General features: G+C 49.6%; 1 protein-coding gene across 1 annotated transcript in view; it reads right to left on the minus strand.

Moving 5' to 3' along the window:
• EXOC6B (exocyst complex component 6B) overlaps nt 1-19764 on the minus strand; it is a 319935-nt gene that overhangs the window by 275799 nt on the left and 24372 nt on the right. The window lies entirely within an intron of this gene.

Consider the following 19764-nt stretch of genomic DNA (forward strand, 5'->3'; position numbering starts at 1 on the left):
ATAAGACCCCCTAGTAGCCCCAATGCAGTGTATGTCCAGCTAGAAGACCCCCCTAGTAGCTCCAATGCAGTCTGTCCAGCTATAAGACCCCCTAGTAGCCCCAATGCAGTCTGTCCAGCTATAAGACCCCCTAGTAGCCCCAATGCAGAGGCCGTCCAGCTATAAGACCCCCTAGTAGCCCCAATGCAGAGGCCGTCCAGCTATAAGACCCCCTAGTAGCTCTAATATAGGTGATCGGTGGAGGACGCGACACTTCATCCATAATAACACTTTATATTGTAATATCCAATTATCATAAGAAACACAAAACATAAAGCCGCGGTGCACGTCATTACAGCGCCACCTGCTGGCACACACCACAAAACGCAGTGTGAATCTTGTACAGCAAGTAGATAAACATAAATCATTCAGACATGAAAAACTAATTCACTTCACCTGCGGAGGACGCCAATATCCCCCTCCCCCCACGTCTCACACAGAGGTCCAGGAAGCTGAGATATAGGAGCTGTTTGTGGAGTCTTAACCCTGTAGAGCAGCTTAAAGCGGAGATTCCACAGAACGTTTTTATGGCATTTTGTAGCGTTTTTCGTGTGTTACTAACCGTCCATTCACACGAAGCAGCCGAGATTCAGTCCTAATGAAACTACATAGAAAAACGCATTAAATTGCGGTAAAAACGAATGCAGTTTCCGGATGCAGTTTTCTTATGCGGTTCTCTCACTGTCGGATCAGCTCGTCTAAGCGCAAATATCCACTACAGAGGCCGGAGAATGGACGTCGTAATAACTCGCCACGTCCACCAGAGCGGCGCCCCGTTCTATGAACTCCATATACCCCAATAGGTGTCGTCATCCTGATTAAACCCCTTATATACACTGCAGTTGCTGCTCTGGACTGAGCCCATTACCCAGAACCGCTCTCTCCAGGTGATGTGAGGATTCCTGGCACCCCCAGTCTCTGGCACCCAGCAGGCTCCGGCACCTCACCAGGCTCCACTCCTGGCACCCCCCACTCCCACCCCTGGCACACCCAGTCTCTAGCACCCAGCAGGCTCCACTCGTGGCACCCCCCACTCCCATCCCTGGCATCCCCCGGCACCCACTCCTGGCACTCCCCACTCCCACCCCTGGCATCCCCCGGCACCCACTCCTGGCACCCAGCAGGCTCCCAGCCCTGGCACCCCCCCCACCCCTGGCATCCCCCACTCCTGGCACACAGCAGGCACCCAGCCCTGGCACCCCCCCCCCCACCCCTGGCATCCCCCGGCACCCAGCAGGCTCCCAGCCCTGGCACCCCCCCCACCCCTGGCATCCCCCGGCACCCACTCCTGGCACCCCCCCCACCCCTGGCATCCCCCTCCTGGCACCCCCCCCACCCCTGGCATCCCCCGGCACCCACTCCTGGCACCCAGCCCTGGCACCCCACCCCCCAGGCAGGTTTATTATCGGGTAAATTTCCTGCGCTGGTCGACATTCTGAGTTGAATAATTGTGACTGTTTTCTGGATTCACGTGGAGGACAGATGTGCCGCTCGCAGGGTCAGGGACATCTTCGTCACACATTGGTCCAGGGGAATTTCATGCAAATCTAAGTGCGGGATCCTTTATGGGGAATTCTCGGGATTATACAGAGGATTTTCCCCCTAATAATTCCCATTAATAAATCTTCCGGGATTTCAGATCGTACAGACTATAAATTTATAATTAGGTCTTAAAGGGCCGGTCCAGTCTTATGTAGAACATCTATGAGCCGCCATCAACCTAACGAGGAGCGACGATCACAGCAGAAGAGGCCGGGGCTCAGCTGAACCCGGAAACCCACCCAGAAAAACTTCTGATAGGTCTCGGACATCAAACGTTTTTGAAAGTGAAGATATTCTTTAATCCCTGTACATTGAAAAGATCTGCAACTTTCTATTATACTTTGTTTAGCAATGTCTCTCCATTTTCCATATCCCTGCTTGTTGTCAGTGAATAGAAAAGTTCTTGTTCTTTAGAGGCTTATTACAATGTATCAGTTTAGGCGAGAGCCATTAGTAGATGCAGCTGTGTGAGCAGGACTAGGTCAGGTTTATAGTCTCTGAATATAAAGGATTCCTAACCAAGTTCTCTGTTTGCTGTTGGTGAATAGAAACATTCTCCAGGGTCTTGAAACCCTATACAGACCTAACTTCTCACAGAGGAGTGTTTGTTACTATTGTATCCAGTCTAGACAATCCCGTGAGCTCATCATGCTGAACTCCAGACTGATACAATGTATCAGTGCAGGTAAGATGTAACAAACAATCAAGGCAGGATAGACATTTGTATTCACTTAAAGCAAGCAGAGATCTTGAAAACAGAATTTGAAAAAAATAAAATAAAAGTATATGAAAAGATCAGACACCACCAGGAATTCTCATATTATTAACGGGGGGCCACAATGAATAATAGGTGGCTTCCGACCACTGACTCCCCCTACTGGACATAGGAAGAAGTGCAGGTTGAGATCTCTATAGACTCCATAGAATACAAATTGTGGGCAGACGGGTGTGATGTGGATACTGGGATGCGCCGGTCAATGGTAGAAGAGTCTGGCGGACCTCATGCAGCATCTCTCGTACATCATTACTGCCGGCCCGGTGACAAGTATGAGGAATTCTGTACAGTACAGCGTCAATGACATGAGAATGAAAGCACCAGATCATGCAGCCAATTACACAGCATTAAATGTTGAGCAACTCACACCGCATGGGAACACAGTGTTATATGCAGGTCATACGACACACATCCGGGCGGCGAGCGAGGGGTCCCGCGTCCAGGCGGCGAGCGAGCGGTCCCGCGTCCAGGCGGCGAGCGAGCGGTCCCGCGTCCAGGCGGCGAGCGAGCGGTCCCGCGTCCAGGCGGCGAGCGAGCGGTCCCGCGACGCACGTCCAAGAGGTTTCAGGAGGGGAGTGTGCTGATCTTGGGGGAGGTCGCACTACAGGAGCCCGGCTGCATCAGACGCGCATTATGGAAGAGCTCATACTTCCCGGAGGCCATATATTAATCGGATCTCAGCGCAGACGGTGGTGTGACCTTTTTTAGCCTCAAGAAGGTTCTCATTGTACTGAAAAAGAAAACAAAGCCATAAAAAGTGAGAAATAAACAGGAAGCTCCGGCCCGCGCCACGCTGCGGCTGCGGATAATGGGATGCGCCGTCCTCTTGGCAAAGGCCACAAATTCTAATTGTAAAACCTCGCCATGGAAATGTTTAGTGTTTGATCAAAACAAAATGCGCATCCAGTGACCGGGTAAAGAGGTTTTGGGTCCACGTGCCAAACCGACAAAGCTATTAGGACCCCCGTGAAAAAAACTAAAAATAAAAACTATTTAGGAGGAGAACAAAATCCAAGACATTAAATAAATCAAGTAGAAAAGAACAAGGATCTGCTGCTGGTAACGAAACAAAGGATTCCTGCATTGTTGGTTTCAATTACGATGAGAAAGAGGAGGGGGGGGGGGGGAGACGACGCGAAGAGCGGGGACAACTTCTGGAAGTCTCCGTGGGGTTCCTGATGACTTGAAGCCATCTTCTTCTTCGTTACCAGACATAACTTTCATCCTGTTTATTTCCGCAGAAGAGGACGATGCCACCTGGCACCAGGGGGTATTACCAGCCCTGCCACGTCTCACCCCATAATACACATTTGCATAACCTGGCCCTTTAAGGATCGGTTTGCGGGGCTGTCCCGTGAAAATCAGGACTGTATGAGATAGACCTTCAGCTCCAAACCTCGCTGCCCGCCTATCCACCATCGTCAGGGCGAGACCAGCTCATAAAATGGTGGAATCTCCTCACATTATAGGGGCGGTATTGCTTCGGACAATCCCCTGTGTTAGAAGAATCCCCTGTAGCGCCCCCCAAGGGTCAGCTTTGGGAAGACCACACAGCGAGCGTTCCATTCCCTGCATGGTCAGCACTACATCAATAGGATGACCGTGTAACGCACGCACCAGATCTTCCAGAGAGTGGGAGCGCCTCATTGTAACAGTTTCCACTTCTGGTAATTGGTGAAGGTTTCGAACCTTCCTCTGGTACCGGAGAATTCCCGAGTATTTGACAGTGAGGTTTCTAAACCGGGCAATGCACACGATGCGTGTTATGTGCGGTTTTGCATGCGGTAAAACCGCAGCGTAATAAAGTACCAGCAGAGGCAATGAGATTTCAGGAAAGCTCACGTACGCGCTGCCTTATTTTTCTGCACGTAAATGGACCTGCGATGAGTATTTTAAAATCCGCAGCGTGTCAATTTATCCTGCAGTTCCGCTTGCGAATTGTATCTGCTTTTGGGTTGTCACGATACCAGAATTTAGACTTCGATACCGATATTTTTCGTGTAGTATTGCGATACTCGAAACCAAAACAATACTTTGCCAATAATAATAATAAAAAAAAAAAAAGTTCTTCCGTTTTCTGATGTGAGGCGCGAGGGGCGATGAATTTTGAACCTCCGTGTGCCTCACATTAATAGTAATTAACCCCATCATGTTCCTCAGTCATAATGGACAACATTGGGTTAATGTGTTGGTTAACATGGAGGTTCAAAATTCATCGCACCTCGTGCCTTACAATAAGTGCGAGAAAGCAGTTTTTATTTTAGAACAGCGTAAACATAAAAAATGACGCTATAAATGTGTTATTACGGCCGCGCCGATACCGAATATGTATATTTTATGTATTGAGACTTATTTTAAAGTTTATTGTAAAAAATTGATTTTGTCATTTTTTTTTTTTCACGGTCAGCATGAGGTGATGAGTGGCGGTTCAGGCACCGAGGGCAAATCATGGGGGTGTTTTGCAGTGCGCCCGTCACGTTTTCTGTCTTCAGTGCCGCGCTGGTCGCATCACATCATGCTGACCGCACGCGCACACTTGTCAGGAGCGGGGCAATGATTGTATTACACAGCCGCATCCCCGCTCTGACTACATTCACGTGTTACAACACTGCGGCCGCACAGCTTAGTATCGAAATACATGAATTAACGGTATTGAACCATTTGAGGGGGCACGGCATCGAAATAGTATTGAACTTCACATGCATCGTGCAACCCTAAGCTGCCTAGAGGAAAATCGCACCAAAACCGGCAGCATGAAAACACGCCGAAAAACGCATCAAAACGTAAGAACCACATCGAAAAACGCTTCAAAATTTGCACGATTAGGAGAGTTCACCTGTGAATTTTCTGTGGTTTTGGTGCGTGGTTATCCGCAGCAAAATATGCAACATGTGCATTTAGCCTAGGGATGAATGCACACGGTGCATATTACATGCAGATTTGTCGCTGTATTTTAATGCGGCAAATCTGCAGCGCAATACAGCGCCGGCAAAGTAAATGAGACTTCAAGGAATCTCATCCACACGGTGCAGATTTATTTTTATGCCCATAAATTGACCTGCGGTGCGTATTTTAAAATCCACGTGTCAATTTATCCTGCGTTTCCGCTTGTGAATTGTATTTGACTCGTTTTACAGAAAAACGCACACAAAAAAACCTGGAGCATAAGACCACACCTATTTCCGAAACAAAATGTCAAAAACGCACCTAAAAACGCATCACACAGGTTCTACCTGTGGAATTACGTGCGTATACCTGCGGTTTTGAAGCAGATTTTCCTGCATTAAATTACGCAACGTCTGCATTTAGCCTAAAGGGGTTTTCCCACAAACACGTGTATTCCCTATCCACAGGATATACATGTGTGATCGCTGGGGGTCCTACCACTGGGACCAACAGCGATGAGGAGAACGGGGGACCGTAAGTCCTCTAAGCGTTCCATCGGAATGGCGCACTGACGGGCCTGCTCGGCCAGCGCTCCATTCCTCTCTATGAAGTTGCCGGAGGCACCGGTCCCGATGGTCCCATAGAATAAATGGAGCACTGGTCGAGCACAAGCACCAGCGCGCCGTTCTCATGGAGCGCTTGGGGGGGGACTTTCAGTAACCCGTTCTCATCGCTGTGGGTACCAGCAATCGGACCCCCAGCGATCATACATATCCTGTGGATAGGAGATTGATGTATTTTGTGGGTATCTTGGGGGTCCCATTGAAAAAGTATTTTTATGGGAACGTTTATACAAAACGCGTTTCCTAGTGGATTGAAAAGAAACTTGAAGTTTAACCCTTTAATCTATTGCGTTATTTTCCCGTCAAAACGAGACAGACGGACCAGTCGAGGGAACCCATTATAAAGGCCCTTCTACAGGAATAAGGCTCTGTTCACACCTGCGTCCTGGTTTCCATTTATAACGGGGTCTGTCACATTCGGTCGTGTGGCAGGCTGCACTATTCTTTGACTGAAGCCGCAGCGGAACCAGACAGGCCCCATTAGAATCAGTGGGGTCCTTTGGGTGCTATACATCGTTCAACGGATCCGGCACGGTGTCAGGCGCCGATTGTTTTCAATGGAGGTGCAGCAATGTTTCAGCTTCAAATAAAGCCCTACGGCCTCATCCACACGACCGTAGTTTTTTTTTTTACTGCCAGCAAATACCGATCCGTAGTCATACCGCCTACCTGGCACGCTGTCCGCAATACATACGGATCCGCAAAAAAAAAGTGAGGCTACAAAATGATGTCATCAACATGTCCCAACCCATGGAAAAGGCCACATGATCGCTATGTTGCCATTTTCTAGAGAAATCCCCTACCGTCACATAGCAATGCATCCGCGATTACGGTCGGCTACGGATGCACACCCATAGCCGTCCGCAATGTTGCACGTGCCCATAGACTATGGTCGAGTCCGTGCCGTTTCGGACAGGAACAGGACAGGTTCTATATTTTGCAGATCATTTCTACGGCCCGGACACACATCCGCATATATACAGAAAGGTGTCCGTGGCCTATAAGAATCAACGGGTCCGCAGACCATCTGTAATTACGGATAAACACTACGGGCGGGTGCCCGGGGCCTCACTCTACGATATTCCAGCAGTGAGACCTCCCAGCTCATATCCAAGGAACCTGCAGTCTAAAGGGGGCTCAGCTTCGCTCACACATCCTAAAAGGGTCACCGGAGTAAACTTGTTTTTACTGCGGCCACTAACGGGTTTTATTCCGATGCAGTAGCTTATTTACGGCGCTGCCTCAGAATAAATAAACAGCCCTGGGAGCAGGTAAATCGCCCTACTGGAGGTAGACCAGAGCAGATCTGATCGAGCGAGCAGGATCGATATCACCATCAATCCCGCTCGTTCAACCCCTCAGATGCAGCGCTGAATAGCGAGCACCGCGTCTGAGTGGTTTTAGAGGGAGGGGGCTCCCTCTTTCACCCAACCAGCATCCCGCGATCGCAGGGTGTCGGCGGTTTCTATGGCAGCCGGGGGCCTAACAAAGGCTGCCAGGTCTGCCTCTAGTTGACTCCAGAGGCATGGCCTAGCAGATGCCTGTCCGTTTTGCACTGACAGGCACAAATATTCTGCAATATAGAAGTATAGTCGCCTTGTGGGACTAGTAAAAAATAAAATAAAAACTTTAATAAAGTTTATAATACTTTTCCCTCTTACAAAATGTTTTAATATGAAAAAAGGAATGAAATTACACATATTTGGTATCGCCGCGTCCATAATGACCCCAACTATAAAGTTATTACATAGTTACGCCCCTGACGCTAGGAGTCCCTGCCTCTCCGTGGAACTACTGTCCGGTACTGAAAACATGTTTTCAGTACGGGACAGTTGTCCTGCAGCGAGGCAGGGACTCCTAGCGTCGTACATAACTATGATGCTAGGAGCCCGGCTCCCTGCACTGTGTTCGGTCCGGGACTTCCGGCCGAAATATGTTCCGTCCATTACGGACGTAATGTGCTCGTGTGAATCCAGCCTGAGTGTTATAATTATCTGCTAGATCTGCCCTGTCAGATGTAAGTGTTATTATCTGCTATATCTGTCCCGGTTATTCTTAAGTTCTATTATCTGCTAGATCTGCCCGGTCACCTGTAAATTCTATTATTATCTGCTAGATCTGCCCGGTCATCTGTAAGTTCTACTATCTGCTAGATCTGTAAGTTATATTATCTACTAGATCTGCCCTGTCACCTGCAAGTTATATTATCTACTAGATCTGCCCGGTCACCTGTAAGTTCTATTATCTGCTAGATCTGCCCGGTCACCTGTAAATTCTATTATTATCTGCTAGATCTGCCCGGTCATCTGTAAGTTCTACTATCTGCTAGATCTGTAAGTTATATTATCTACTAGATCTGCCCTGTCACCTGCAAGTTATATTATCTACTAGATCTGCCCGGTCACCTGTAAGTTCTATTATCTGCTAGATCTGCCCGGTCACCTATAAGTTCTATTATCTGTTAGATCTGCCCGGTCACCTGTAAGTTCTATTATCTGCTAGATCTGCCCAGTCACCTGTAAGTTCTATTATCTGCTAGATCAGCCCGGTCACCTGTAAGTTCTATTATCTGCTAGATCTGCCCGGTCACCTGCAAGTTATATTATCTGCTAGATCTGCCCGGTCACCTGTAAGTTCTATTATCTGCTAGATCTGCCCGGTCACCTGTAAGTTCTACTATCTGCTAGATCTGCAAGTTCGATTATCTACTAGATCTGCCCGGTCACCTGTAAGTTCTACTATCTGCTAGATCTGCAAGTTCTATTATCTGCTAGATCTGCCCGGTCACCTGTAAGTTCTATTATCTGCTAGATCTGCCCAGTCACCTGTAAGATCTTTTATCTGCTAGATCTACCCAGGTCACCTGTAAGTGCCATTATTGTGAAGTGGAAGCTTCTAGGAGTAACAATAGTTCAGCCACGTAGCAGTAGACAACGCAAACTCACAAAAGCGTGGCCACTGAGTGCTGAAGCGCTTGATATGTAATAATCACCTATTCTCTATTGTATCACTCACTACAGAGATCCACTCTGCCTCTGGAAGTTGCATTAGGAGCTTCATGAAATAGGTTTCCATGGTCGCTGCACACAAGCCTTAGATCACAATGCCAAGCGGCGGCTGAAATGGCGTAAAGCACGCCGCCATTGGACTCGGGAGCAGCATGTTCTCTGGAGGGATGCATCATGTCTCACTATCTGGCAGTCTGATGGAAGGATTTGGCGGATGTCAGGAGAACGTTACAGACCGAAAAGCACAGTGCCTACTGTAATATTTGGTGGGGGCAGGGGTAATGGTCTGGAGCTATTTTTCAGGGATTGGCCCCTTATTTCCAGTAAAGGGTTCCGTTCCAGCATGACTGCGCCCCAGTGCAAACAGCGAGTGGCTGCACAGAGCCCCGACCTCAACCCCTCCAACACCTTTGGAATGTATTGGAACACCGATCGTGAGCCCAGCCCCCCTCCAACATCAGTGTCGGACCTCGCAAAATGTTCTTCTGGATGAATGGGCACAAAATTCCCACAGATGCTCCAGAAGAGATACTACTACCTGAAAGGGGGGGGGGGGGCATATTAACTTCATATTAGAACCCAAGGTTTTGGAAGGGAATGTCCTACGAGCTTGTATATGGGTAAACATTCTTTTGGCCCATTGGCGAGGAGGGTCCCAAAGGAAAGCCACATGGATGGTGACAGCCAGAAGGGGTAAATACTAACTGGTCCAATATGATTGTTTTCCGTAACATAAGTCGAGCCAGGGGAGTTCTGCCAAACCGTACAATCGTTAGACGCCCAATTATCGAAAAGTGAGACAGATGTCCGCGGCATGTCCATAAGAAGTGTAACGATGGCTTACATAGCGATATCGCATACATCATGGAACCATCTAAGAGTTTCCTGAGGGCACGAGTGCCTAATGTGCATAGCGCATGGTTCACGTGGCACTGCAGAGTTTAACGGATGCATCTTACTGAAGTCACTATTTTAGGTGGGCCGTCCAGGTGGGTGACTCCCTTATCATGCATGTTCATCCTACGCCAAAAGTGCATTTTAACCCCATGGAGGAAAGAGGTGAGCGGCAAGAAGACCAGAAAACCAAGGAAGTTTTGCCACCCCACCATGGAAAGTAGCCCCATCGACCATATGATGGAGGGGTTCCCACCAGCTGCAATGAGTAAAACCAACCAATTCTCAGTATGAGGGGTTCCCCCAATGATCAGCGTTTTAGGACATATCCTATGTTCACCCCTTTAACTCCGATCATTCGAGGAGACGTGGGGTCACTACAGTCTTCGTGTAGCCAAGAATTTCAGAATAGTTACGTCGGACCCCGACCGTGCAGAATCGAGTGTTTCATTACAGCAATAAACATGAAATATTTCCCTCTAATTTCCAGGAGTGGGAACAGAAATCCTTTCATATCCTTTATTACACAAACCGTTCTGTAAATATTCTCCTAACGTGCATTAAATTGGCGCTGACACTTGTGAAAGGTCTTCATTAAGAGTGGAATTAGTTTAATAAAAAGGGTTTTCTGGACGGACACACCCCCCCCCCACAATGAGAACCAGGCACCGGGAAGGCTTGAAATGATGGGAAATTCCAGATTTGGGGGCCACACATGTAGGATACAACGACTAATCATTTGCCGCCGCAGCCATTTTTTTTTTTTGTTTTTTCCTCTCCGCTTTCCAAAAGCCTTAACTTTTTTAATTTTCCGTCAATATAACCGTACGGGGTTAGTATTTTTGCGGGAAAAAAAGTCTATGTGGAATGGGGGAAAAAAAACCCTGATCCGTCCATAGTTTTTGGGGTTCCGTTATTACGGCGTTCATCGTGAAGCAGAGACGACATGTTAACGTTATTCTGCGGGTCAATGGGATTACGGTGATACCATACCGATATCGTTTTTTTATGTTTTACTACTTAAACGTGGGAAAAACGATTTGTTGAATAAAATAAAAAAATTGTGTCCCAAATTCTGAGAGCCATAACTTTTTTATTTTCCATCGATCGAGCGGTGTGAAGATTTTAGCAGGGCTGAAAAGGAGCAGAAAGTTGGCGGACTTGGGGGCCCATCATTAGACTCCCAGCCTGCCATGGCAACCATTAACACCCCGTGATCACGCCGCTGGCAGTTTGGGTTTCGGAGGGGCCCCCCTTTCTAACGGCAGGAATTGACCTCGGCATCTAAGTGGTTAAATGGAGGGAATCGGAGGAGTAATCCGACATATCAGCCCGGGAGCCCGCTCCACACTCCTCCTATCCGGCACTGACGTACCGTTACGTCAAATGTCAGGAAGGGGTTAAAGGGGCTGTCTGGTTTGGATAACCCCATTTCGTTAGAAGGGTCTGTGAAAAATAAGTGGATCATGCTGCTGGGACCCCAAGTGATCGCATGTAATGTATGTAACCTGGCACCAAGTGTTCAACTCCCCTGCAGCGCCACCACAGGAGAAGTGAAGCATTACATGGTGATTACTGAAATTTAAGGGATGGTCTTACAAAGATAACGTCATCTGGCGATCAGCTGATCACTGCGGTACCGGCTTCATTAACCCCACCTCACATATCCCAGATGGCTACAAAACAAATAAGCATGCTGGGAAGTGTAGTCCAATGCGGACAGAGGGAGGAAGTAGCTAACTTCTCCTCCAACTGGAATCTCTCTAATGTAATAAGACAACGGGCAGCCTGGGGCATAGCTGCATGAAAAGAAAGGCTAGACAGGGGGTGGAAGTATGTGTAGTGTGTGTATATATATATATATATATATACACATACACACACATACACACACACACTTGAATCTCTGGATACGCAGCAACGTAGTTTTACATCACGCAGAACGGCCACAACAGCAATATGACCTTATGATCCCAGCCTCCTCCCGTCTTCAGCATTATTGATGGCGCCATCATCGTCCTCGCAGGACTGCGCTTACACAACTGGCTTCAATAGAAAACTCCAAGTAAAGATTAAAAAGAAACATAAAAAAAATAGTTGTGTGTAAAGTGTTTGTGTGTTCTGGGAGCAGTAGCGTTCCAGCCTCCGGACGGTTCTCATTAGTGGAGGCCGAGCCGCCCCAGGAGCTACACGGAGGACGGGGTTGTTTGCTCGCAGGTGCAGCTCTGCTTTTTACTAGATCCATCTGTGGGGCGCATGGGACATATTTAAAGATGGTTTCGCAAGCGGCGTGCCACAGCGTACATGCAACAGGCCTGACACTTATTATTAGGCGGCCAAATTTAGTTCTTAGGGGTGGGGGGGGCATCAAAGCCTATTATTGATTGGGGTACGAGAGTCCAAGTCCTACGCCCACGTTTCCATCCCCCGTACAAAGATGATGTTTTTCATCTGTTTCATTTAACATATTCCTTATGGTTGTGCTGCAATGACATCCACGTTCTGGATAAACTAGCGACACCGCGGAGGGGGATCAGCACGTACCATAAGAACCAATGTACGTGGATCACGGTCCACTCATGTCAATGGGAAAACCCAACCTCTGCCTTGGTATGTCTAGTCAGAGCCGCCATGAGGCGGGGCACCGTACAGCCATGAGGCGGGGCACCGTACAGCCATGAGGCGGGGCACCGTACAGCCATGAGGCGGGGCTCCGTACAGCCATGAGGCGGGGCTCCGTACAGCCATGAGGCGGGGCTCCGTACAGCCATGAGGCGGGGCTCCGTACAGCCATGAGGCGGGGCTCCGTACAGCCATGAGGCGGGGCTCCGTACAGCCATGAGGCGGGGCACCGTACAGCCATGAGGCGGGGCACCGTACAGCCATGAGGCGGGGCACCGTACAGCCATGAGGCGGGGCACCGTACAGCCATGAGGCGGGGCACCGTACAGCCAGAGAACCCATTTGCTGGGCGCTATACAGTCAGACCCCCCCAGTCGCTGGGCACCCTCACATAATTTGATGATCAGATTACATATTTGCAGCGGTGTCACGGAGTGGAGTATGAATCATGACAGGTCTATAAAATCAGTATAATTTGGCACAAAAACAATCAGCGACCACGTATTCAACCTGCAAGAAAGCAACAACATTCACTCTCAGGGTTGTGTAAGGGACAAAGTTTAGCTCAGTGTGAATGTACAGCCAGAAGTTCGGGCTCCCCCTGCCAAGCGCTGAGGACACATGAGGGGCGAGCGCCGGGTCACTTCAGTTTTCTACTCCACATCGATGGAATCAATTAATACAGCAAGACTGGGCCGGGTTTGATTATCTGTGCTCGGAGCCTACAAGTGGTATTAATCTACGGATGTACTGGAGGCCGCGCCGCCCGCTGGTAACGGGACTGCGTTTATTAACCCTGTGAGGACGGCGTCAATACAAGAGAAATCCAATAAGGATGAAAATTAGCCGGCTGATAACAACGAGCAGATGAGGATCACAGTCACGCAGACATCAACGTCCGAGCGAGGGGACAATGGAAATCACCACATCAGAGGATCGCCGGAGGCGGGGTCACAAGGATTAGCGGTCGGCTCCGTTTTACAGTGCATAGGGCTAGAAGTTTACTGACGGAGGTAAAAAGAAGTGTCCCATTGGCTTCCGTTGGGCGGCATAATTCGGGAATCATTTTTTAAATTATTTTTTTAAACATGGTAGCGGACGGGTGACGGCGGCCACTCGACGGGTGACGGGATCACGAGAGTTGATGACTTATGGGTTAAATGAATGCCATTGCAGTCTACGGTGACGGATGAACCTGTGGCTATGTTCACACCGGTCAAGCATGCTGCGTAAACGTGCAACTCGTATCCAACCTAAAACCCGCAGGGTGTTCCAGCCTCAAGACCACGCCAAATTGTGGTGCAGATTTTACACCGGGTGACGCTGCCGCCCATGTGACCGTCCCAGCCTATGATTCAACGTCATCCCCGGAGGTCAGCAGCGCAGAGAACAGCCGGGGGGTAAGTATAGACATCAATGGAGAAAATCCTCAACAAAAGTGCAACGATTCCACCGCGTAAATGGACGTGCTGCGAATTTAAAAAAACGGAACGCAGGTCAATTTATGAACGGTATGGTAGACGGGTGTTCAAATCTCATCCACTCTGCTATGAAACATCCGCAGTGTATTGCAGTAGCAGCAAATACGCCCAGTGCGCCCCTAGCCTATGTTTGATGTATACGTCGGGAGCTTTTCTGGGCACGTACGTTAAACGGAGGCCATAACCGCAGCATGGAAGGGGCCTTAAGGTGCAGCACGTGAACCAATCATCATACGTCTAGTGGTCAGAACACACCAAGCGGCAGACGCAAGTGGCTGTATCCGTGCTCGCATGCGGTGGTAATGGCTGCACGATTCTACCCGTAAGGCTTCGATCACATCTGCGTCGGGGCTCCGTTCGTGGGTTCCGTCAGAAACCTCCGTCAGGGGAACCCATGAACGGAACCTAAACTGAAACCGTAGGTTTCCGTTTGCATCGCCATTGATTTCAACAGTGACGGATCCGGTGCAAATGGTTTCCGTTTGTCACCGCTGTGTAAGAGTTCCGTCGTATTGACAGAATGAATAGCAAAGTCGACTACAATATGAATTCCGTCAAAATGACCGAACCCTTAAACAACGGTGACAAACGGAAACTATTTGCACCGGATCCGTCACCATCGAAATCAACAGTGTCAGTCTGTTTCAGTTTAGGTTCCATTCATGGGTTCCTGACGGAAAGCTCCGATGTAACCCATGAACGGAGTCCCGACACAGATGTGAACGCAGCCTAATAGGATTTTGCTGAGGCTGCACTGAGACTTTCTGAAGTTCTATCAGGCGGCAGCTGCAGGCCAGAGGAACACATTGAGTCGATTGCGATCTTGTGGACTGCAGCTGTCACTCATCTCTACAAAAACTCTGTATAGCCTTAGTCATACACCGTTCACCCATAATATTAAGGGACCGTAATAGTTTTTACTGTCCGCTAATTAGGGATGCATCGAAACTTCGATACTGTTTCGATACTCTGCACCCCCAAACGGTTCGATATCGTTATTTCATGTATTAACGATAGTAAGCTGTGCGACCGCACCGCTCAGTATAGTAACTCATGAATGTATGAGAGCGGGGCTGCGGCCGTGTGACACATGAATGTATGAGAGCGGGGCTGCGGCCGTGTGACACATGAATGTATGAGAGCGGGGCTGCGGCTGTGTGACACATGAATGTATGAGAGCGGGGCTGCGGCTGTGTGACACATGAATGTATGAGAGCGAGGGTGCGGCCGCATAGCTAAGCATTGTAACACATGAATGTATGAGAGCGGGGCTGCGGCTGTGTGACACATGAATGTATGAGAGCGGGGCTGCGGCCGTGTGACACATGAATGTATGAGAGCGGGGCTGCGGCCGTGTGACACATGAATGTATGAGAGCGGGGCTGCGGCCGTGTGACACATGAATGTATGAGAGCGGGGCTACGGCCGTGTGACACATGAATGTATGAGAGCGGGAGTGCGGCCGTGTGACACATGAATGTATGAGAGCGGGGCTGCGGCCGTGTGACACATGAATGTATGAGAGCGGGGCTGCGGCCGTGTGACACATGAATGTATGAGAGCGGGGCTGCGGCCGTGTGACACATGAATGTATGAGAGCGGGGCTGCGGCTGTGTGACACATGAATGTATGAGAGCGGGGCTGCGGCCGTGTGACACATGAATGTATGAGAGCAGGGCTGCGGCCGTGTGACACATGAATGTATGAGAGCGGGGCTGCGGCCGTGTGACACATGAATGTATGAGAGCGGGGCTGCGGCCGTGTGACACATGAATGTATGAGAGCGGGGCTGCGGCCGTGTGACACATGAATGTATGAGAGCGGGGCTGCGGCTGTGTGACACATGAATGTATGAGAGCGGGGCTGCGGCCGTGTGACACATGAATGTATGAGAGCAGGGCTGCGGCCGTGTGACACATGAATGTATGAGAGCGGGGCTGCGGCCGTGTGACACATGAATGTATGAGAGCGGGGCTGCGGCTGTGTGACACATGAATGTATGAGAGCGGGGGTGCGGCCGTGTGACACATGAATGTATGAGAGCGGGGCTGCGGCTGTGTGACACATGAATGTATGAGAGCGGGGCTGCGGCCGTGTGACACATGAATGTATGAGAGCGGGGCTGCGGCTGTGTGACACATGAATGTATGAGAGCGGGGGTGCGGCTGTGTAACACATGAATGTATGAGAGCGGGGCTGCGGCCGTGTGACACATGAATGTATGAGAGCGGGGCTGCGGCTGTGTGACACATGAATGTATGAGAGCAGGGCTGCGGCCGTGTGACACATGAATGTATGAGAGCGGGGCTGCGGCTGTGTGACACATGAATGTATGAGAGCGGGGCTGCGGCTGTGTGACACATGAATGTATGAGAGCGGGGCTGCGGCTGTGTGACACATGAATGTATGAGAGCGGGGCTGCGGCTGTGTGACACATGAATGTATGAGAGCGGGGCTGCGGCTGTGTGACACATGAATGTATGAGAGCGGGGGCTGCGGCTGTGTGACATGAATGTATGAGAGCGGGGGCTGCGGCTGTGTGACACATGAATGTATGAGAGCGGGACTGCGGCCGTGTGACACATGAATGTATGAGAGCGGGACTGCGGCTGTGTGACACATGAATGTATGAGAGCGGGGCTGCGGCCGTGTGACACATGAATGTATGAGAGCGGGACTGCGGCTGTGTGACACATGAATGTATGAGAGCGGGGCTGCTGCCGTGTGACACATGAATGTATGAGAGCGGGGCTGCGGCCGTGTGACACATGAATGTATGAGAGCGGGGCTGCGGCCGTGTGACACATGAATGTATGAGAGCGGGGCTGCGGCCGTGTAACACATGAATGTATGAGAGCGGGGGTGCGGCCGTGTGACACATGAATGTATGAGAGCGGGGCTGCGGCTGTGTGACACATGAATGTATGAGAGCGGGGGTGCGGCCGTGTGACACATGAATGTATGAGAGCGGGGCTGCGGCTGTGTGACACATGAATGTATGAGAGCGGGGCTGCGGCTGTGTGACACGTGAATGTATGAGAGCGGGGCTGCGGCCGTGTGATACGTGAATGTATGAGAGCGGGGCTGCGGCCGTGTGACACATGAATGTATGAGAGCGGGGCTGCGGCTGTGTGACACGTGAATGTATGAGAGCGGGGGTGCGGCTGTGTGACACATGAATGTATGAGAGCGGGGGTGCGGCTGTGTGATACAGCCATTGCCGCGCTCCTGAGTCCTGACATTAGGTGCGCGCCGTCAGGATGAGGTGATGCGGCCGGCGCTACACTAATGATCTGCGGCACTGAAGACAGAACATGGCGGGCGCTGTGCAAAACACCCATGTTCTGTCCACAGTGCCTGCGCCGCCGCTCATTAGTGCGCCGGCCGCATCACCTCATGCTGACCGCGTGCACACCTAATGTCAGGAGCGGGGCAATGACTGTATCAGCCGCAGCCCCGCTCTATAAAGGCAGAGATCAGAGAAACGAGAAACCTCTCCTCTCCGCCGCTATTCTCCTGAATGCTGCGATCACAGCGGACTGCAGCATTCAGGGGAAAATGAGAAGGGGGATGCCCCTTTGGATCGCAACACAGGAATCCCTGTGACGGATTGAGGGACATACCATATATGGGCAGACAGCCCAGGGTTCATTGAAGGACCCCAGTGCTGTCTTACCATATTTCCTGTTGTTAGGGCATACTTAGTAATGTACTGGTATATATCTATATGCCAGTACATCACCCTGTGTACTATCTGTATATAGATATATACCAGTACATTAAAGTTTAAAAATAAAGTAAAAACAAGTAATATTAAATTTAAAAAACACACACATACACCATTTTTACAATAAACATTAAAAGAAGCCTCAATACATAAAATCCACACATTCGGTATTGGCGCGGCCGTAATAACCTGCACAACTATTTTTTTGCGTCATTTATGATGTGTACGCTGTAAAAAATAAAATAAAAACTTCTTTCTATCACTTATTATTGTGAGGCGCGAGGTGTGATGATGAATTTAACCTCCATGTGCCTCACATTAATAGTAATTAACCCCGTCATGTACCTCACACATTAACCCATTATGACTGAGAAACATGACGGGGTTAATTACTATTAATGTGCGGCACATTCAAAATTCATCATCGCACCTCATCAGAAAACGGAAGAACTTATTTTTTTATTACTGTTGGCAAAGTATCGTTTTGGTATCGAAATCGCAAAACTACACGAAGTATCGGTATCGAAGTCCAAATTCTGGTATCGTGACATCCCTACCGCAAATACAGATCCGTAAATACGGGTGCACATCCATAGTCGTCCACAAATGCTCAAGTGCCCATAGACTTCTACGGGCGAGTCCGTGCCGCAATAGCGGACATGAATAGGACACGTTCTATATTTTGCGGATCATTTCTACGGCCTGGACACAAGAAAGGTGTCCGGGGCCTATAGAAATGCATGGGCCCGCAATTTCATCCTTAGTTACCGGATCCTGAATTACAGATGAAAACCACGGCCGTGTGCATGGGGCCTTAGGCGGTGTTCACACATCCAAAATCAATTTCATGCTCACAAATTTTTCCGAAAATTGAAGCAAATTGACCGCGACGTGTGAACAGAACCTAAAACCAGTGGCAGGTGAAGTGCATAACATCGATGATCGGGTGGCAATGGCGCCTGACAAGTAGGGAGGTCACGATACCACAATTTGGACGCTATAAATTTGTTATTACGGTCGTGACGATACCAAATGTGTATATTTTGTGTATTGAGACTTTTATTTTAATGTTTATTGCAAAAAAATTGCTGTTTTTTTAAAAAATTTAACGAACATACATTTTTTTACTTTTTTTTAAAATCTTTAATGTCCTGGCATATATCTATACACGGATAGTACACAGGAGGTTGTTCGGACAGACCTCAGTATGCCCTAACAACAGGAAATATGGTCAGACGGCCCTGGAGTCATTCAATGGACCCTGGGCTGTCTGCCCATATATGGTATGTCCCTCGATCGCATCACAGGGCTTCCCTGTGACGCATCCCCCCTCTTCTCATTTTCCCCTTGAATGCGGTCAGTTTTGTTCGCAGCATTCAATGGAATAGCGGTGGGGGATGAGGTTTCTCTCATCTCCGGTGTTAGAGCGGGGCTGCGGCAGTGTAATACAGCCATTGCCCCGCTCCTGACAATAAGTGCGCGCACGGTCAGCATGAGGTGATGCGGCCGGCACTGCATTAATGAGCGGCAGCACAGGCACTAAAGACAGAGAACATGGTGGTGTTTTGCAGCGCGCCCGCCATGTTTTCTATTTTCATTAGTGCAGCAACGACTGCATCACCTCAAGCTGAGCGCGCGCGCGACAAATTATCAGGAGCGGAACAATGGCTGTATTACACACGTATTACACAGTCGCAGCCCTGCTCTCATACATTCATGTGTTACAATGCTAAGCTGTGCGGCCGAATTTACGGTATTGAACCATTTGAGGATGAACGTAATAGAAATAGTATTGATATTTCGATCCATCGTGCGACCCTACTGACCAGGGGAGGGGAAGGGGGGGGGGGGGTCATATCAGGCAGCAAGTGATCAGTCAGTTCTTGAGGTTGGAAGCAGGAAAATGGGCGAGTGTAACGACCTGAGTGACTGTGACAAGCGCCAAATTGTGATGTGTAGACGACTGGGTCAGAGCATCTCCAGAACGTCCGGTCTTGTGGGGGGGGGGGGGGGTTCCCCGGTCTTGCCGGGGGGGGGGGGGGGTGTTCCCCGGTCTTGCGGGGGGGGGGGTGTTCCCCGGTCTTATGGGGGGGGGGGTGTTCTCGGTCTTATGGGGGGGGGGTGTTCTCGGTCTTATGGGGGGGGGGGGTGTTCCCGGTCCTGTGGG

Source organism: Rhinoderma darwinii, chromosome 1, assembly GCF_050947455.1.
Source record: "Rhinoderma darwinii isolate aRhiDar2 chromosome 1, aRhiDar2.hap1, whole genome shotgun sequence".
In the NCBI taxonomy this organism is placed as follows: Eukaryota; Metazoa; Chordata; class Amphibia; order Anura; family Rhinodermatidae; genus Rhinoderma; species Rhinoderma darwinii.